General features: G+C 39.2%; 2 non-coding genes across 2 annotated transcripts; both read left to right on the top strand.

The window, feature by feature from the left end:
- The first annotated feature begins 19,178 nt into the window (after window positions 1–19,178).
- Window positions 19,179–19,250, top strand: trnae-uuc. The gene has a single exon. It is a non-coding gene; the product is annotated as a tRNA-Glu (tRNA).
- Window positions 19,251–19,648: 398 nt separating this feature from the next.
- On the top strand, window positions 19,649–19,720 carry trnae-cuc. Its single transcript has one exon. It is a non-coding gene; the product is annotated as a tRNA-Glu (tRNA).
- Window positions 19,721–19,958: the final 238 nt, after the last annotated feature.

Genomic DNA, 19,958 nt, shown 5'->3' on the forward strand with positions numbered 1-19,958 from the left:
GTGAAAGGTGATGAGAATGTTAGAAACTGTAACAGTCTAGAAGTGCATTGAGCTGAAAAGAGGGAGACATCAGCAGCTGGATCGTGTGAAAAGACGCAGCGTGAACCTCTGTGTGCTTCAGTGTTGCTGCTGAGGGGAAATTGTTGACCATAATCCCCCCCTCCCCAAAATGAGCATAATCTCACTCTTGACTTTTGATCAAAGTTGAGAGGTTTGATTGTTACACACCATGCCATATCACATGACACTACTATTTTGGGAATAATTACACACAGAGAATACATTCAAACAATATTTTATTATACACATATGTGTATACACAATTTATGTAGAAAAATGATTTCGTTCTACACCTTTTGTGAAGTCATTCCCAAGAGCCATAATAGACAAAAAATCAATGCATCACACGTGTTAAGATATAGCTGGCTGTGATTATACACCTGGCCAGTAGGTGGTGTCGTGTGCACATGAAGCTCCAAGAAATTAACCCTTTCTCGAACCAGTTGGCTCAAGTGGTTCAATGCCTCATGAGGCTTCATCTCACCATCAGTTCTTACAACAAATGGGCACTAAACGAAACAATCGGTTGTAAACCAAAGAACTTAACCAAACAAAAATAGACTTTCAGAACAGGGTACACAAAACAAACTACAATTCTCTAACAGAGAATCAAAAATCCCTCACAGGGACAAGGTGATTGACACAAGCTATCAAAGCTAACAAAGGTTGTCAGAGCTATCAAAACTAACAAGGGCTATCAGAGCTATCAAAACAAGTTTACAGCAGTCAAACACCTAACAAAGTGGCAAGCTGTCTAAACAAAGAAACAGCCGCACCTTCTCCCAGGATGTCCTTGGTTCTTAAAGGGAGGCCTCAACTGTGATTGGTGGATCCGGCAATTGATGACCCAATCACGGTAGGCCTCAAGATGTGGCACAGGACAAGCAGGGCAGCACCCACTTCCAGGTGGAGTCAATCTGATTAGCCACTGAAAACAACAAACACAGAAAAGGCCACTGGCCGTAACATATACACTCATGTGAAGAGACATGATTATATACTCTGTATTTCTTTAGAATATAGGAAGGTATGCTGTTGCCTTATTTGAAAGGAGTTTCTGTTTTTGCTTTGTATACACAGAGCTGCATTCCACATCTTTTGAGGAAACCAGTTGAAAACCAGATGTTAAGCTGTGACTGGTGACAAATAAGACTGACACACACAAAGGGAAACATCCTGACAGGATAAAGTTTAAAACATAAAAAGGGGTGGAGTCTGATATTTTGTGCCACAGTTCTGTCAGATCTCTTAGCTGTGGTCCAGCACTGAGGATAAACTGATTCTCTGTATTATTCACATTGTGTACTTATTTTGTTGCTGTTATTTTGACCTATTATAGAATAAACATTGTTATTCTTAACCTTCTGTCTCCTTTTGCAGTATTCGGAGAGCTGACCACTCTCGAATAAAGGCTTGAATATGAAACGGCCTTGATCCGACTCAACTACAGAAAACACAAGTCTCTTCGGACTTAACAAGCCACCATATCAGTGAATGTAGTACCTTATGCTTAGCAAAGCTGCTGACAGCATGCAGTGAGACTCCTTCAGTTTACAGGACGCACTCTCTGACACTGTTCCAAAATTAGAAATAAGAATGTCCTAAAACCTGCTTTGAATGAGCTGCTTCTAACGCTCTCAAATATTCAGCAACTGTAATAGAAGCACAAATATGCAAAACAGAGGTGCTGCACACGGTACTTCCATAATAGCTTTCCTCCATTTGTGGGTGCTTTGTCCTGCCCTGGTCATTTCTGTCCAATGGGATGAAAGACGGGAGGCTTTGTCACAAGTTATAGTTCACTTGCAAAAAGTACAATGTGAAAGCAAACCACGGCAAATTAAAAAAAAAAGTTCTATTTTGATCCGGACCAAACAGGCAGACTAAAGGACTCTGGTGGTGTGAATACGCCCTTAATTACCGTAGGGAAGGAGGAGTGTGAGGGCAAGCAGACAGACAACCCAGAGCATGACACTTCACTTGTGATTTGTAAATGCACAGAGGGAGCTTGGAAGCAACAAAGTTTTTTGTAGTGGCCATCACCATTTTGTCTGATCTCAATCCCATTGAAAATTTGTGGGCAGAGCAGAAATAAAATCTAAGCAAACTATTGCGAGAAGCTTTTGAAAGGAAATCCAAAACATTGGACACAACTTACACAGTTTATATGAGGCAATTCTAGCAAATAAAAAGAAGGATTTAGTATACTTCTAAACTTGAAGATGGGAAAAAAAGATAACTGGTAAGCATGTGCCATGTGCAGATTACCATAAGAAATACGTGACCAAATATTTACATTAGTGTAAATTAGTGCTGTCAGTTAAACGCGTTATTAACGGCGTTAACGCAAACCCATTTTAACGCCGACAATTTTTTTGTCGCCGTTAACGCGCGTCGCGTCAAAACACACACACCGTTCCCTAATGTTTTTCCCCCGCCGCGCTCTCCGTACTGTGTGTTTCTTTTACCCTCGGCGCTTTCCGTAGTTTCAACAGTGCTAGAAAACTGTAGCAAGACACACCCGCCCCGAAGGGTTTCTTTTACCCTCGGACACACGCGACTTTGGGCTTCTTTTTTCTAAAAGCGCTTCTAAATTTCATGAGTCACGGGTTGCGGTTTTTTTTGGGCACGTTTCTGAAAGTGAAATTGCTTATTTTGGCTCTAAAATAAGTGACGAAACAGCAGTTATTAAGAGACCTGCCTTGAGTGTATCCAGCTGAAATATCCCTCCGCCATAGGAGCCGACGGTAGTAAAGGCAGACGGAGCAACTCTGCACGTATTTTCTGCAGTTTACGGAGCAATAACCGGTGATAACTGCTGAAAGTAGATTACTTGGTGCAGATCACCATTTTAAGCAGAGATTGGTTCTGAAGATGAGCTTTTACACGTTGATAATATTGCAGAAACCCAACCTATAAACCGTACTTTAATGCTTATTAATTTGTTTTCTCTGTATTTGACAATCTAAGGATGAATCACGTTGCCAAACGAAGGACCTGGAGTTACTAAACAGTTGCTAAACAGTCTCATTCAGGGTATTAAGCTCCTGCCCAGTTGCAAGCAAAGTGTAAGACTGGAATGACCTGGAGATTTAAAACCTTTTTCCAGGCTTAAACTATGAATATGGATATAAACAGCAAGCAAAAATATTCAAAGAAATTATTGTTGTTGGTGTGAAAGCTCAGAATTAGATGTGTGAGAGAGAGAGAGTGAAGAAATGAACAATACTTATGACTTTATTGAAATGTTAAATTTTTATTAATTTATATGTTTATGCATAATACCATGTCTAGCTTTGTTTAAGAGGCAAAAAAAATATATCGGCATGAAAACAGGTATTTATTTACACATTTGTTTACACACTGTGTGAACATCAGGGCGTCATGATTAGTCATTTAGCCATTATAGTCCAGAGTTTAACATTTGGCACTAGGATGTTTTCATTCCAATTCTGAAAAGTGCTTGAAAAATAACATAAAAATATGTTTTGTACAAGCATGTATTTTATTAGTGTCATTTATTGCAAAATTGCACATTAAAATGCCCAAACAGGCTATTACACTTTCAGAAATAAAAGGATAAAATATGCGATTAATTGCGATTAATCTCGAGTTAACTATCGACAATATGCGATTAATCGCGATTAAAATTTTTAATTGTTTGACAGCACTAGTGTAAATATTATATCTTGTAAATAAGAAATCTTTTGTCTATCCAAAATTCCCCAATTTTATCGGAGTTATTCACTCCCAAACAGAATGTTGCTTAATGTTGGCAAAGTGAACTGCCCTCAATTTAAGTTACTTAGTTAAAAATGAGATCAAAGTTCTTTTAGTATTCAATTCACCTTATAAATAGATGGATACATGGACAATGTAAGGTCATTTGTCATGAAATAACATGTTCAGTTAAAATGAACAAACATGACAGGAGAAATACAGCTGTTTATTATTGTAATATCATTGGCCAAGAAAGACAACCATTTCCTGCATATCCAAGGAATAGTAGGAATGCAGAAATCCAGGCCACCACAGCCTGTTTCTAACCTTCATTAGATATTTGGGAAGGTTTTTTCCAAACCACCTTCTTTTGGGCTTCAAGAAAATGTGATGCCTGTTCATCTTTCCCCCCCTCGGCCAACTAATTCGTTTGACAGTCATGATGATCTCGCTTTTTCTGGCGTCTCTGTAGTCTGGTTAGAGCAGCACCCCGTGCTGCTCCACTGAATGCTGATAACCCTATTTAATGCACATAAGAACTTTTTGAAATTCAGATGGGTTTTCTTCTTCAGGCAGCATGTCAAGATTCATGAAGTTATTTTTATTCCCGTTGTCATGGGGAAGCTTGAGCCCAGCTTCAGCCCTAATTTTGTAGGAGAAATGTTAAGCATTGCTCAAAAGCTAAGGTATCAGGCCAAAGCAAGGGGCTACATTTTGAATCAGTTTTATGAATGTATTGATGAAGTTTTTATGTGCGAAGGTGATGAACAACTGGGAAAAAATGCAAGGGTAGATCCATAGGATTTATTGGCTGACATTGGGCCTTGTTACGTTACACAGTTCAGTTAATGCTGAAACAATGAAAAGATTTTCTGTCACTGAAAATATAACGAAAAAGCAGAAAAACTTTACCTCGATGTCTGAAAAGATTACACTTTTTTTATTCATTCTTGATGGTTCTTGCTTTAAATCTGAGTCATACAATATACAAAACCCCATGTGCAAACATTTCTCATCTGTGACTCATCAGTTGTCTCTCTTGTTGTGATTGAAGCAAAAGTGATGAGGAAATGGAAAATGAGAGCTGAGGATGTTTTGATGTTAGAGAAAAAGTGCAGTTTTTAGGCACTACTTTTAAAGACTTTTGAAAGATACCATGGTTATAAAAATAAGCATTGTTAATGACAAAAATGTCATATGCACAATTGTAGCTTCTGTAATGTTCATGTGCCTGGGGGTTATGAATCACTACTGAGTGGATAGCACTGTGGCTTTAGAGTAACTTCTTGACTTTGTTGTCATGTTGCAGTCACAAATCTGTTTTATCTCATATACCCACAGAAACTAACTAACTTTATATATATATATATATATATATATATATATATATATATATATATATATATATATATATAGATAGATAGATAGATAGATAGACAGATAGACAGATAGATAGATAGATAGATATGAACATATACAAAAAATGTAAAGGGAACACTAACATAAAACATCATAGATGTGAATGAATAGAATATTCCTGTTAAATACTTTGTTCTTTACATAGTTGAATGTGCTGACACCAAAATCACACAATTATCAATGGAGGCCTGGATTTGGAGCTACACTCAAAATTGGAAAAAGTGGAATAACACTACAGCCGTATCCAACTTTGATGTAATGTCTTTAAAAAATGGTCTCACAATGCATCTGAGGATCTCATCTCTGTACCTAATGGCAGTCTGGCAGGCACATGGAGGACTGTGCAGCCCTCCAAAGACAAACACTGACCCACTGCCAAACCAGTCGTGCTGGAGGATGCTGCAGGCAGCAGAACGTTCTCCACAGCGTCTCCAGACTCTATCACGTCTGTCACATGTGCTCAGTGTGAACCTGCTTTCATCTGTGACTAGCACAGGGCACCAGTGGCCAATCTGCTTATCTTGGTGTTCTCTAGCAAATGCCAAACGTCCTGCACAGTGTTGGGCTATAAGCATAACCCTCACCTGTGGACGTCGGGCCCTCATACCACCCTCATGGAATCTGTTTCTGATGGTTTGAGCTGACACATGCACATTTGTGGCCTGCTGGAGGTCATTCTGTAGGGCTCTGGCAGTGCTCCTCTTGTTCCTCCTTGCACAAAGATGGAGGTAGCGGTCCTGCTGCAAGGTTGTTACCCTCCTACGGCCTCCTCCCTGATGTACTGGCCTGTCTCTTGGTAGCGCCTCCATGCACTGGACACTACGCTGACAGATACAGCAAACCTTCCTGCCACAGCTCGCATTGATGTGCAATGCCAATTGCCTCTAGTTTCCAACTGTTGTCGATTCCATTTGCACAACAGCAGGTGAAACTGATTGTCAATCAGTGTTGCTTCTTTAGTGGACAGTTTGATTTCACAGAAGCGTGATTGACTTTGAGTTACATTGTCTTGATTAAGTGTTCCCTGTATTTTTTGAGCATAGATAGATAGATGGATAGATAAAGAGGCAATAAATAATTGAAAGTTAGATCAAATTATAGATTTAAGAATAACAAAAACATTAAAAACAGGTTTGTATTACATAACGTTATGGTGAGCTCTAATTCTTCAAGTTCAGAGGTCAGTACAGGCAGCCCTTCGTATGACGAAGTACCAGTGAAGTAGCTCTCAGTTTCAAAAAGGTTGGCGACCCCTGAACTAGATTGTGTGTTTTTGGTGTTTTTTATAAAACATTAAAGAGCATTATAGATCTGTTATCGATCTTTTATGTAACTATTGTTATTCTTATTTCAGCAAAGCTTTATGTATGGAGAGGAATGTTAAGGATTATGCGGTCACAGAGGCTGGAGCTGCAGAAAGGAGTTAACAGCGAAACAGCAGATAACCCGCAGACGCCAAGGACTTAACAGATGTGGCATGCATAAACATATGGACAGTTATCTCGGGGCAGAATGGACACGTGGGTATCCCTGGGGTCAGGTTAACAGTGACACTTATCCCAAAAGACACCATGGGAAGAACTGACCAGTCCTGGAGCAAGTCTTTGCTGATCCATATAACTGATGGAGGTGAGAGGGTCGGCACTCTCTCGCGGCCGGATTTTTACCCAATCAACATCTACATGAAAGTCTAGACAGGGTATCGGTGCTATGCACCTGCACTAGGCTCTGTGAGTGAGAGTGGGAAGATAGGGACACAGACAAAGGTCACAAGAGAAGAACGTGCCAAAGCAGCTGCAGTCATGGATAAATGGCTGAAACGTCCTGATGCTTGGGATTCAGGAGAGGGTTCATTGGAGTCCAAGAAAAAAAAAGAGGCCAAATCTAAACCTCAGCAGAACAGTGAAGACTATATTCTTCATGGATTCCCATCTACTTCTGGAGACCCACCGCAGACCCAGTGCTTAATTTACAGGGAAATTCTGGCAACTAGCCCAATGAGGTGCTCTGGTGTCACTTACAGCGACACCAGAGCACCAAACACTCAGGAAGTGTTGGTCAAACAGAGACTTTTTACAAACGAAAGCTTTAAGTCAGAGCAAACAGTAATGATGAAAGCCACAACTGTCTCAAGCAAAGCACTAGAGGTTTTTTACGGCGTGTCACTGCTTGTTGCTAAATCAAAAAAAGCCTCACTCAATTGTTGAATTCTCCCTGCAGCGACTGCTGTGGCTGAAATTATGATGGACAAGAAAGCAGCCGACACACTCAAGAAAGTTCCACTGTCAAACAACACTGTGTCCCGTCGGATCAATATGTCGCTTAATATCACCGGACAAGTAGTGAACAGAATAAAACAAGCCAGTCAGTTCGCTTTGCAGCTGGATGAGATGACAGATGTGAGAGGAGATGCTCAGCTCCTGGGCTTCGTTCGTTTCAAAGATGTGTCGGACATAAACGAGCATGTTTTATTATGTAAAAGGCTGCCATGAAAGACAACAGGAGAAGAGCTGTTCCAGGTTATAGACAGCTTTTTCAAAGTACATGATCTGCAGTGAAAAGCTTGCAGCCACGTCTGTATGATGGTGTGGCTGTGATGACGGGAAATGTGAAGTGAGTGTTTGGACACATAGAAAAGGTAAACCCTGACATTAAACGGATGCATTGAATTATTCTAGCACTGGATAGTAAGAGAGTTAGTCCCACTTTAAGTGGGGTTATGGATGACGCTGTGAAGATGATAAACTTCATCCAATCTCTGCCATTGAATGACGGACAGTTTGAAACTCTTTGTCATGAGAGCGGTGCAGAGCACGAACAGCTGTAGCTTCACACTGACGTGCGCTGGTTGTCGCGTGGGAAAACACTTTTAAGACGTTATGAAGTTTGCATTGAAGTATTTGTGTTTTTGAAGAAACATCTGCATCCTCTTGCTGTTGTGTCTGTGGGTGGCACACCTGGCATATCTCACTGATACGTTTGTCAAGCTTAATGAGCTCAACCTATCAATTTAGGGGAGGGTGTCACACATCCTTAAAATGTATGACAAAATTAAGGGATTCAATAAAAAGTTCAATCTATGGGACAGAAAGAGTGATGAGGGAGATGTGAGCTGTTCCCTATTACTTGATGCCCGTCTCACTACCGCTGATGTTTCCAGGGGTCCAGTGGTCGGACTGCTGCAAGCACATCTGTCCAGCCTCTCCACTGATTCCAGTCAGTATTTTCAGGGCATTGAAGAAAAGTCAGAGAGACTGGATTGGGTGAGGGACCCATTCATTGTGAGTGAGAGTAGCAACATCCTTCCGGCAAGGCTACAAGAGCATCTGATGGATTTATCATCTGATCGTGGGCTGAAAATGGCATTTGCTGAAAGTACATTGACAGAGTTTTGGTGTAATGTGGAGAAAGAATATCCTGAACTGGGGAAGCATGAACTGTTTTGAACTTTTACCTTTTGGTTCTACTTATATGTGTGAGGTGACCTTCTTAGCTTTGACACACATCAAACCGAGCAGAGGAAGAGACTAGATGTGGAGAACAGCCTGGTAACAGCTGTTTCCTCACTGCCCCCAGATCTATCAGGGCTCATCAGAGACAAGCAGGCTCAGTTGACTCATTGGAGCTCAGCTGAATGATGAAAACAGCGTTAAACTGATATAGTGAATCTGAATATTATTTTCATTTAGTGTTTTGTTCCTGATTTGTCAAGTTTAGATGTGGTTATAGGGCTTTTGTTATAAAAGGGAGATTTATAATTTAATTTGATTTTGTTTTATTTTGATTACTTATTCCCTTTCCAGGCGACATATTTATCTTGTTGTTTAATTTTAACTGAAAAGAATAAAATGCCTGAGAATGAAATGTTCAAGCTAAGGAGATTAAATGAATCATTTTAATAATCAGATGTTGTACATTTTGCTGTTGGAGACTCATCAACACGTTTGACTGAGGCGCTACTGGTGGTATGACAAAATGGCTACGTCAAAAAAGGCTGGGAACCACTGCAGTTGTGCAATATTCTAGCGTTCAGAGACTGTAATAAGGTGTTCTCCATGCTGTAAAAGAGACTCTTGCTACAAATTCTCGGACACTTTCTATATGGAGAGTGGACAAAACCCTTCTCAATGAGTCTTTCAATTTGTCTAGCTGTAGAAATTTAACCAAGGGTACAAAGGATAAGGCTAAACCCCAGAGAAGTTAATCTAAATAAGAATGCTGAATGAGTAGGTGTGTTAAACAATATGTAATGAGCCTTAGTGAGGTGTTTGACAGACTTTTGGTGGGGGATAGCACTTTAAAATATTGTACTGCAGCATAAGGATAATGACAAGACCAGCCCTCTCCTATAAATACATAAAAAAGTAGTTAAAGTAGATTGCAAATTGATTCAGTTCACATGTGCTGGGGAAATAGACAACCTTTTAGTTCAGAGACATGTTTTCAGTAGAGCAGATTTAGCAGTATCTGTAGAACTTATTGACTGCTTGTGATGCAGGAACAGTCCCAGAAATGTTTTCCATGGCCGTCCCCATTGGAGCAAGTCACTGACACATTAGCAGTGATTGCATCCTCCTTGATGACCTGCCACAGACACAGAAGATGACCTGCAGTGCAAGAAATGACAGATCCGTGTAAAAAGGAAGCAAACGAACACACACGAGGTTGCCAAAGGAGGACAAATTATTTATTCATGTGGCTGTGATCCATTGTAAAGCTACTATTAAACTCCAAAAGTCGATAGAGGGGTGTATCAGGGGGTTGAACAGTAATTATAAAAAAATCGATGTTCAATGCAAAGGTCAGAAAAAGGTAATCAGCCTTACTGGTGTAGTTCCTGACATTTTTAAAGGCTTGATCATTGACTGGATTTGCACCTGTGTGTCAAACTATATACATCCACGTATACATCCTTTGTTAGAAATTGTTATAATGTTAACGGATACATCTAAATAACTTTTTAAAGGTTTAGAATTAGACCTGTTATTACATATTTATCAGTGGCGGATACAGGCGGGGGTGCGGGGGGCGGGCTCACCCCTCTTTTGGAGACCAAAATTATTTTTTTAGAGCCCGAAATTTTAAACATCCTTCATAGAATTAAGATTAATAGCCAGTACCTGTCATCTAGAACGCGATGACGCCGGCGCGCAGACCCGGCGGCATGGGCGGGCATTGGGGGGCCGTGCCCGCCCTGTGAGCCAGCTGTGCCCGCCCTGGACTGGAAGCTGTCTTTTGTTTTTATATATGTACCTCGGAGTGGCCATCGTTCTATTAGTACTATCTTTGATGTGTCAATCATACAATTTAACCAATCAAATCAACGACTGAAGGCAACATGCTAGCCAATCACAGCTGGAGAGGGGCGGGACACTGAGTTATAGCCTTCAGTCGCCGACGCGGTGTTCGGCTGTGGTCACCGTCGGTGTCGGTAGAGCGGGATGGAAATTTGGTCTGATTACCAAACAATTACAAGAAGTGACAACGAAGCAGAGAGCGAGCTGGAAGCAGCGCGATTAATTACTGTTTGAAATGTCAGCACTGAAGTCTAAAGTGGAGTAAACATGGACGCTAGGAGGGTTAGCTACGACAGCTAGCAGCACCAGGAGCAGATCTACTGCCAAACTGGAGAAACTTGGGTTACTTGCAGACAGAAGGGAACTCTGCTTTGTTCTGCTCCTTGCGCTCCATACCTGCTGTAATTACAGAACCTCTTTTAGTGTGAATTTTTACTTCAGTCAGTGTTCAGCCTGATCTCATGCTAATAAGCGTGTAGCTTATGCTGGACTTTGAGTCAAGACACAGCACTACAGGTTACCCTATCTCACTGATAGTTTCCAGTGAGTAACCCAACATAAAACCTGCCCAACTTAAAAGAAAAAAAAGCCCAAATCTCAAACTCTCACGTTTAAAGCACAGAACTATTAAACACATAAGAACTATTAAACATAAGAATATGCCATTAGCACACAACTGCACTGAAGCAAAGAAAAAAACTGTGCATACGGCCTCCGAACAAAATATGCAATCAGACAACCACATAACACACACAATCTCTTTAACAATCATGATATATCAACCGGAAAAAAAAATATTTATAAATAGCTTCCCAACATGAGTTGTAAATCTACCTTAATATAAACTTAATTTCTCTCAGTATAGGTCAATTAAACATATCTCTTACATGCAGTCATGAAATATTTTTAAGTTGATAAGTAGAACTCAACCCCTCCTGGGCGTTTACACTGACCAAACACTTGATTAACCATTATTCTTTTCTTGTTTTATCATACCAATCAATATTATTCATTAGAACTACTATTCAATGATGATGTCAGATCGACAGATTCGACTTATTTAAAAAAATAAATTGACCAGTATGAGTTGTAGGAGATGGCATTTTATTAAAATGTTTTGGTTTCCTGTCCGACGTTGACAACTATTTTGATATATTTTGTTAGTAATTCTTTCTAAAAGCCCAACAAATGTTGTGAAAAGCTTCCCAATTTTTTTACAACCTGCCCATTAATAAGTAATAAATAAGTAATAAAAAACTTTTAAAAGTGTGCCCCCCTAAAAAGATGGAATGCCCCCCCTGTGATTTGTTTCTGCAGCCGGGTCTGCCGGCGCGGCAGTCAAGACTCTGGATATCCAAGCATGAATTTTAATTGCTCACAGCTCAGGTCTCGCGTTATTTAAACGTGACACGATTAGTCAGTGATACCACAATGTGGCGTCGAAGAGATCACTAGGAGACAGTGAAACAGGAGACGATTTAAAGGGAAAATCCAGTCAACAAGAAAATATCAGTTGAACATTACCTATACCTAAGAAATAAAAACATAAATTGTTGTCACGATCACCGATACTGGGGGCGGCCATTATTGCCCATATTTGGGCAACAATGGCCGCCTGACATCACATCCTGTGATGTTTCTTAGCGGAGAGACACTGCGCTTTACAAGCTAATTCGATAGGAACTGTTATACACAGCTGTGATGAACAACAATTATTTCGGATTTCGAGAGGACTTCACCATTGAAATTCGCGAGACCTATTGTTGAAGCAACAATGCCCACGTGGATGGCAGCTGGATGTTGCAATATATTGGGTAAAAGTGGAAAAAACATTAGTTTTTTCACCTTTCAGTTATGAGGCAGAGGGATATTTCAGCTGGTGTCTGTAAAGCGGCAGTGTCGCTTAGTTTAGAGCCCAAACAAGCGACTTCAGAAACAAGCCCAAAAAACTGCAACCCACAACTCATGAAATTTACAAGCGACTGTAGAAAAAAGGTTGCTTGTGTGTATGTATATGTGTCTTCCTCTTCTTCTTCTCTTTTTTATGGCGGTTGGCAAACAACTTTTAGGTGCATTACCGCCACCTTCCAGTGTGGAGTATGGATCAACCTTAATCTATATTCTAACCATAATGCCTATTCTTCTTAGAAAACTAAAAATACTACTACAAACTAGATCCCCAGACGATCTCTGAAATAATTCCCTTATATCTAATTTATTTTTATTGCTACCTAACTCTCTACACAACACACACATAGAGCCTTGGGACTTGCTCAACAGCCGATCCCACAACGTGACGTCACAAAATGGGAGGTGCAGTACTGTTGTTCAACAAACACGGAAGCCTCCACAAAAGCATATTCAAATTAAAATTACTCTTAATTAAAAAAAATGTATCATTTATTAAACAATATGTAATAATTTTATATTTAAAGTACTTTCAGCAGTTTGTATTCTGATTTTGACCGGACTTTTGCTTTCAGGCTAAACAATAAAAAACAACAACAATCTCTCTTGAAATCCTGGTCCAATCAAACAGAAGGGTTAGTAGAAACCAACTCGATCACTTTATAGTTTAAATAAAGGCAAATTTATGTTGTTTTAAATCATATACATTTGCCTTTATCGCATGCATGATATTATTTGCCCAGAAGAATCCCAGAAGGTTGACATTTGTAAACCCATTAACATCGTCATCATAAAGTTGAAGGTGTTGTAGAAGAGAACAATATTCTGTCAAGTCTTACTGTTCTATTATAGGCTTATGGCTTAACTTCACCATACATGTTCATTGGTTTAACTTAATTTAAAGTTGTTTTTTTTCAACATAGTTTATCTCGTTAAAATGAAATGAAATGAAATTTGAAATGAAATTTATTCGAACATGAACATGATACAAATATAAAAATAAAATAGTGCACAGTAACAAGAAGTGCATAAGAAAGAAGAGAAAATACAGATTTTTGTTTCAGTTAACATATCATGCTCAAAATGGGGTAGGAAGAAGTGAGAACTTATAAACTCCTACCCCTAAACACTTGAGACTTTAGAGTCCTACTGTCATTAAAAAAAAAAATCAAAATCAAAGTGGCAGTTTGAAGTAACAGTTACTAATATTTACCTATACATTTTCCCATTTTATGCTGGTTTATCTTTCTAAACCCTTACACCAAGTTATTATCTTCAATACACACCTTATTGCTTTCTGTCCCCATGTGTATATCTATTGAAAATTACCTCTTTGTACCTTCTTTTGAATTGTGTTAAACTATTGCTTTGTTTTAAATCTTCATGTAACTTATTCCATAACTTTACACCTTTAATTGAAATACAGAAGCTTTTCCTTGTTGTTCTAAAATTGCGGATCTTGAAGATTGAGTGACCCCTTAAGTTATACCCCCCTTCTCTTTCAGAAAACGTGCTCTGTATGTGCTCAGGTAACAACTTTTTTGATACCTTGAACATAAATTGAGCCATTTTAAATTCTACAAGGTCGTCAAATTTGAGAATTCTGGATATTATGAAGAGCGGGTTTGTATGCTCATAATAACCGACATTATGGATGATTCTAATGGCTCGTTTCTGTAGGACGGTTACCGGATGTAAAGAGCTCTTGTAATTAACTCCCCACACTTCACAGCAATATGATAAATATGGTAAAATCAGAGAGTTATATAGAGTATGAAGTGATTTAGCATTCAATACATGTCTAGCTCTGGCCAATATGGATATACTTCTACTGAGTTTACTCTGTAAATGTTGAATATGAGGTTTCCAACTGATTTTGTCATCTATTATTAAACCGAGGAACTTATTAGCAAAAACCCTTTCTAGAGTTACGTCCTCTATTTGAACTTGAATTTCAATATTTTTATAACAGTTCCCAAAGACCATGAATTTCGTCTTGTCCAAATTTAGGGATAATTTGTTATGGTCAAACTATATCTTTAACTTACTAATCTCTGAAGTGACTGTTGAGAGAAGATGCTCTAAATTATCTCCTGAGGCTAGAATATTTGTGTCATCAGCGAATAAGATAAATTTTAATACATTGGACACTTTACTGATATCATTTATATAAAGATTAAATAAAATTGGTCCCAATACTGATCCTTGTGGTACTCCACAGACAGTCTCCTGCCAATCAGATTCCACATCTCCCAATTTCACAAATTGTTTCCGGCTCTTTAAATAACTCCTCATCCAGTCAGAAACTACTCCCCTAATTCCATAGCGTTCTAATTTTTAAAGTAGGATTTCATGATTTATTGTATCAAAAGCTTTCTTTAAATCTATAAATATCCCTACTGCCAGTTTCTTACTATCTATTGCGTTGGTTATTTCTTCTATTAAGTCAGTTACGGCCAGCGATGTTGACCGGTTTGCTCTGAATCCATATTGACTGCTGATAAGTAGCGAATGTTTTTCTATGAATTGTTCCAGTCTTTTCTTAAAGAGTTTTTCCAGGATTTTAGAAAATTGTGGGAGAAGAGAAACAGGCCTGTAGTTAGTGAAGAGGTGTTTGTTGCCAGTTTTATACATTGGTTTGACCTTCGCTATTTTCATTTTGTTGGGAAATGATCCTGTTTGAAATGATAAATTGCAAATATAAGTTAGTGGTTTAGAGATTCCTTTAATTACTATTTTAATAGTTTTCATATCCAGATCATCACAGTCAGTGGAAGTCTTATTTGTACAGTTATTCACAATGTTTATGATTTCTTCTTCTAGTACAGGGTTGAGATATAAGGAGCTGGGATTATTCTCAATTAGATATTGCTGAGTTGCAGTTTTTGTAGTCGGTATTTTTTCTGCTAACTGAGGTCCTATATTAACAAAAAATCTATTAAATTTATTGACGACACTTTTCAAATCAGTTATATTCTGTTCATTATCTATAAAATAGTCTGGATATTTGTTATTGTTAACTTTTCTAATGACTCTATTTAAAATATTCCATGTTTCCTTAATGTTGTTTTTATTCCTATCCAGTAATTTATAATAATAGTCCTTTTTACATGTTTTTATAATATTAGTTAACTTATTTTTATATTTCTTATATTTGTTTTCTGATTCAGACGTTCTATGTTTTAGAAATTCTCTATAAAGTTTGTTTTTCTTTTACATGCCTTTTGTATTCCTTTTGTGATCCACTGTTAATTTTTTTGATTGCTTTTCCTGTTATATTGTTTGATTGGGCAGTGCTTGTTATATAATATTTTAAATATTTTTAAAAATTCTTCATATGCTGAATTCACATCATTCATTTTATATATTAATCTCCAATCATAGGCCAACAACTCGGCTTCTAGAGCTCTTAGTGTCTCTTCAGACGTAACCCGTTTGTAATGCGTCTCTATTTTTTGATGGTCTGTTTTGCACTTACAGTCGTAGACTATGAACACTGGTAAGTGATCGGTTATGTCATTCATTAATATTCCACTAGTTAAATTATTTTCCAGCACATTTGTAAAAATATTATCAATTAAGGTAGCGCAGTGCGATGTAATGCGACTGGGCCTGGTGATTTTAGGATACAAGCTTAAACTGAACATGGTGTTAATAAATTCTTCAGTCATTCTATGTCTATTTGGATTGAGAAGGTCAATATTGAAATCCCCACAGAAAAATATTATTTTTTGATTAATTGTTATAAATTTTTCTTCTATCCAGTTGTTGAATACTTCAGTGTTTGATCCAGGGGCTCTATAAATGCAACTCACTAAGACATTTTTCCTTTTTTCCACGAGTATTTCTATAGTCACACATTCAAACATGTTGTCCATCACAGTTGACATTGTTTCAATCAACTTATAATTAATCTTCTTATCAACATATAAAGCTACTCCTCCTCCATTTTTGTTTTCTCTGTTCTTACAAACCATTTCATAACCATTGATTTCAAAGTCTATGCCCTTATCACTATTGAGCCAAGTTTCTGATAAGGCAATAACATTGAATGTCTGTGCAAGTTGTTGGAGGTATTGTTTGATGCTGTCAAAATTTGCATAGAGGCTTCTGCTATTAAAGTGAATTATTGACAGCTTTTGTTCCATTTTAATGCTGTTATTGAACTGATCATCACTGTAATAGTGACAACTATCATTGCTGACATTATAGAAGTTGTTATCAGGATCAATGTCAATTTCAATATCTTGCTGATGATAGTTTCTGTGTTGGAATACGGGTAGCTCTATATCCTCATAGGCCGTGATCTGTTGCATGTTTCTCTTTCAGAAGTGAACGTCAGCTATGTCTGGCTGTCTGTCATACATTGTTGGATAATTTAGGGGTACTAGTACGTGGATGGGTGATCAACTTATCATAACGTAGGTAAGCAATGTCCCCTCTTTGACGTGCTGCTTTTAAGTCCGGCATTAGTTCCGCCCTCCTTTTCCTTACTGCATCCGTGAAGTCTTCGTTAATAAAAATCTTAGATCCCTTAAGTGCCTTGGTGCTCTGCAGAATAGTTGATCTGTCCTTGTATCGTAAAAATTTGACAACAATGGGCCTGGGTCTGTCTCCTCTATGTTTACCGGTGCGGTGAGCTCTCTCAATGTCAACCTTATGTTGAAAGTTTAGCTTTTCATTTAAAATAGTTTTCACTTTCTCCTCAGTCTCAGCCCAAGTCTCATTTGGTGATTCAGGAATTCCATCAAAAACCAAATTATTTCTCCTTGATTGCCCCTCAAGGTACTCCATTTTATCCGTGATAGTCATCATACCCTCACATACTTTAAATATGTCTGACTGCACCGTGTCATTTCGGTCCTTGTGCTTAGCACTTTCTACTTTAATGTCGTCAATGTCTTTCTGTGTAAATTGCAGACTGGTTTTAATGTCCTGTAGTTCTCGTGTCATTGCGTCCATTCTGGTGTTAGTAGTGTCCACAATGATTTTAACAAAACCCTTAAAATTGTCCTGTTGTTGTTGGAGTAACTCCATATACATTTGCTTTTGCTGGCTCGGCAACTCTTTGACTTGCGTGAGTGATACATAGTCCTCATCTTGTCTCCCGTCGGTCTTGGATCCTTTTGGAGGCATTATTTTGCTTCTTTTTGCCTGTCGCTTCCTTAAGGCTCCTGCTCAGCAGTTGGAGGCCACTGCGCTGTCTCTCTGTGAACACAGACACCCTGGGCCAGACGCGTTGTTCAAGCACAGCCGATCTCTCGCTGTTCAGCTAACTGTGGTGAGTAGCGGTACTTACGGACAAGGCAGAGTTTTACCTCTGCCTGTTGTCAATCCAACGCGTCGTTTTCCACTGGTTGTTTTCTCTGTTAGGTCGGTTAGCTGCCGGACGTCGGCCTCGTCCCGGTTAGCAGCCGTGATGTTAGTAAGCTAGCCACAGCAAGCTAGCCGCACTGTCGCTCCCTCTGGTGGCGCCGCTCTTGGCTCACCGGTAACGTTGATTCACAAACTCCAGCTCTCGTGAAGCGAGACACGTAAGCGGGAAAAGAACCGCGATGAAAACTCACCTAATTAGTAAATATATTTAAATATCCTTTATCATTTGAACCATAAAAAACAGTTCTTAAGTCCTTGGGTCTTTCTTAGTCATTTGTTCTTAATATAGTTTATCTGGTTGAAAAATATTGTTAAAATACATGTATATTCAAAAATCCTTTATCACTGCTCCAGTTAAGGCTGCAGAATGGAATACATTGCTGGAACGCCTTCTGAACTTGGCAAGCAGCGCATCCCTGATGGTCTAGTGGTCAGGATTCGGCGCTCTCACCGCCGCGGCCGGGGTTCGATTCCCGGTCAGGGAATGTCATGTAGGTATTTACCGGCCAAAAATTTGTGGTTAGATCTTTGAAGCATTGATGGTATTCATCAACCACTTGAAGAAACCACAAATGCTCACAACCTTAACCCTATGAATGAACAGTGAAATATCAAGTCCCCTGAAGAAAGTCTAACTAAAGTTGGAATGTAAACAGCCTGTATCTGGACTGTATCTCCAGCTAAGAGTTAAATTGCAAAGTTTCTTCTCCTGAAAAACCATAGACCTGACATGTCCATCTGCAGTCCTCCGGGGCTGGTCTATTAGACTTAGACCAGCTCCAACACATCTGATCTAAATCAATCATTTACCTTCTCAGTCTGTCTTCAAGGCCTGCAGAATCCTACTAATTAAGCAGTCATTAGGTTCAGCGGTGTTGAACCAGGACAAAACATGCAGGACACCGGCCCTTGATTGATGACTCTGGACACCACTGCTGTAGACATAAAATCATATTTAAAGGTAGGCTCGGCAATTTTTCCAGACGTTTGCCAAAGTCCCTTTTTGAATAACTGTGCATGCGCAAGACCGTCTGGCCTGCTCTTCCGCTCCTCAGGGGCATCGCGTGAAAGAAATCTCATAAATCCACTGTGGTCTGGTGGCAGGTGAGAGTAGGACCAAATCTCTGACAAATCCCTTCTCTTCGGTGCAAATGGCAGGAATTGATCAGAGTTTTTTTCAGGCCTGCAGCTCCCACAGAGATGGATTTTTAACTTCCTTTTCATGAATACATCATGTATTTATTACTTCCAGGACGGAAGGACTATTGTATAGCAAAAAAAGTCTTTCTGAACAGGATTACCAACAATAGCTTTAAGTAGGCACAATGTCATGTTGGCGGTACGGCTGTGTGATGGAAGACATTGTCGGAACACCTTCCGATTTTGGCAGCCAGCACATCCCTGATGGTCTAGTGTTCAGGATTCAGCGCTTTCACCGCTGTGGCCCCGGTTCGATTCCCGGTCAGGGAAGCCTCTGTTAGCTTTGTCTCCAGGTCCTTGTAGCGTGACTTTTGTCTAAACATAGTTGTTGGTGGTAAGCAGTTTTCCTCAACGTACACAAGGTGAGAACCTCTTAATTCTGTGTAGATAAATGGTGATTTTTCAAGTAAAAAGTCACTTTGTGATTTTCAAGCAAAGTAAAGTAGTGCCATATTTTGACTTAGACATAAAATACCCCACTCCTCGAATAACTAATTGACCTCTTTATCCAACATAAAACATTTAGTACAACAACCCTTGAGGATCGACTTTGGACTCCACTCCTATAGATATGTTTAATACTTAAGCCATCACAATGCCAAGCTCCAGTTAAGGCTGCAGAATGGAGGACATTGTCGGAACGCCTTCTGAACTTTGCAGGCAGCGCATCCCTGATGGTCTAGTGGTCAGGATTCGGCGCTCTCACCGCCGCGGCCCGGGTTCGATTCCCGGTCAGGGAATGTCATGTAGGTATTTACCGGCCAGAATTTTGTGGTTAGATCTTTGAAGCATTGATGGTATTCATCAACCACTTGAAGAAACCACAAATGCTCACAACCTTAACCCTATGAAAGAACAGTGAAATATCAAGTCCCCTGAAGAAAGTCTAACTAAAGTTGGAATGTAAACAGCCTGTATCTGGACTGTATCTCCAGCTAAGAGTTAAATTGCAAAGTTTCTTCTCCTGAAAAACCATAG

The sequence above is a fragment of the Fundulus heteroclitus genome, unplaced genomic scaffold (assembly GCF_011125445.2).
Source record: "Fundulus heteroclitus isolate FHET01 unplaced genomic scaffold, MU-UCD_Fhet_4.1 scaffold_246, whole genome shotgun sequence".
Classification (NCBI taxonomy): domain Eukaryota; kingdom Metazoa; phylum Chordata; class Actinopteri; order Cyprinodontiformes; family Fundulidae; genus Fundulus; species Fundulus heteroclitus.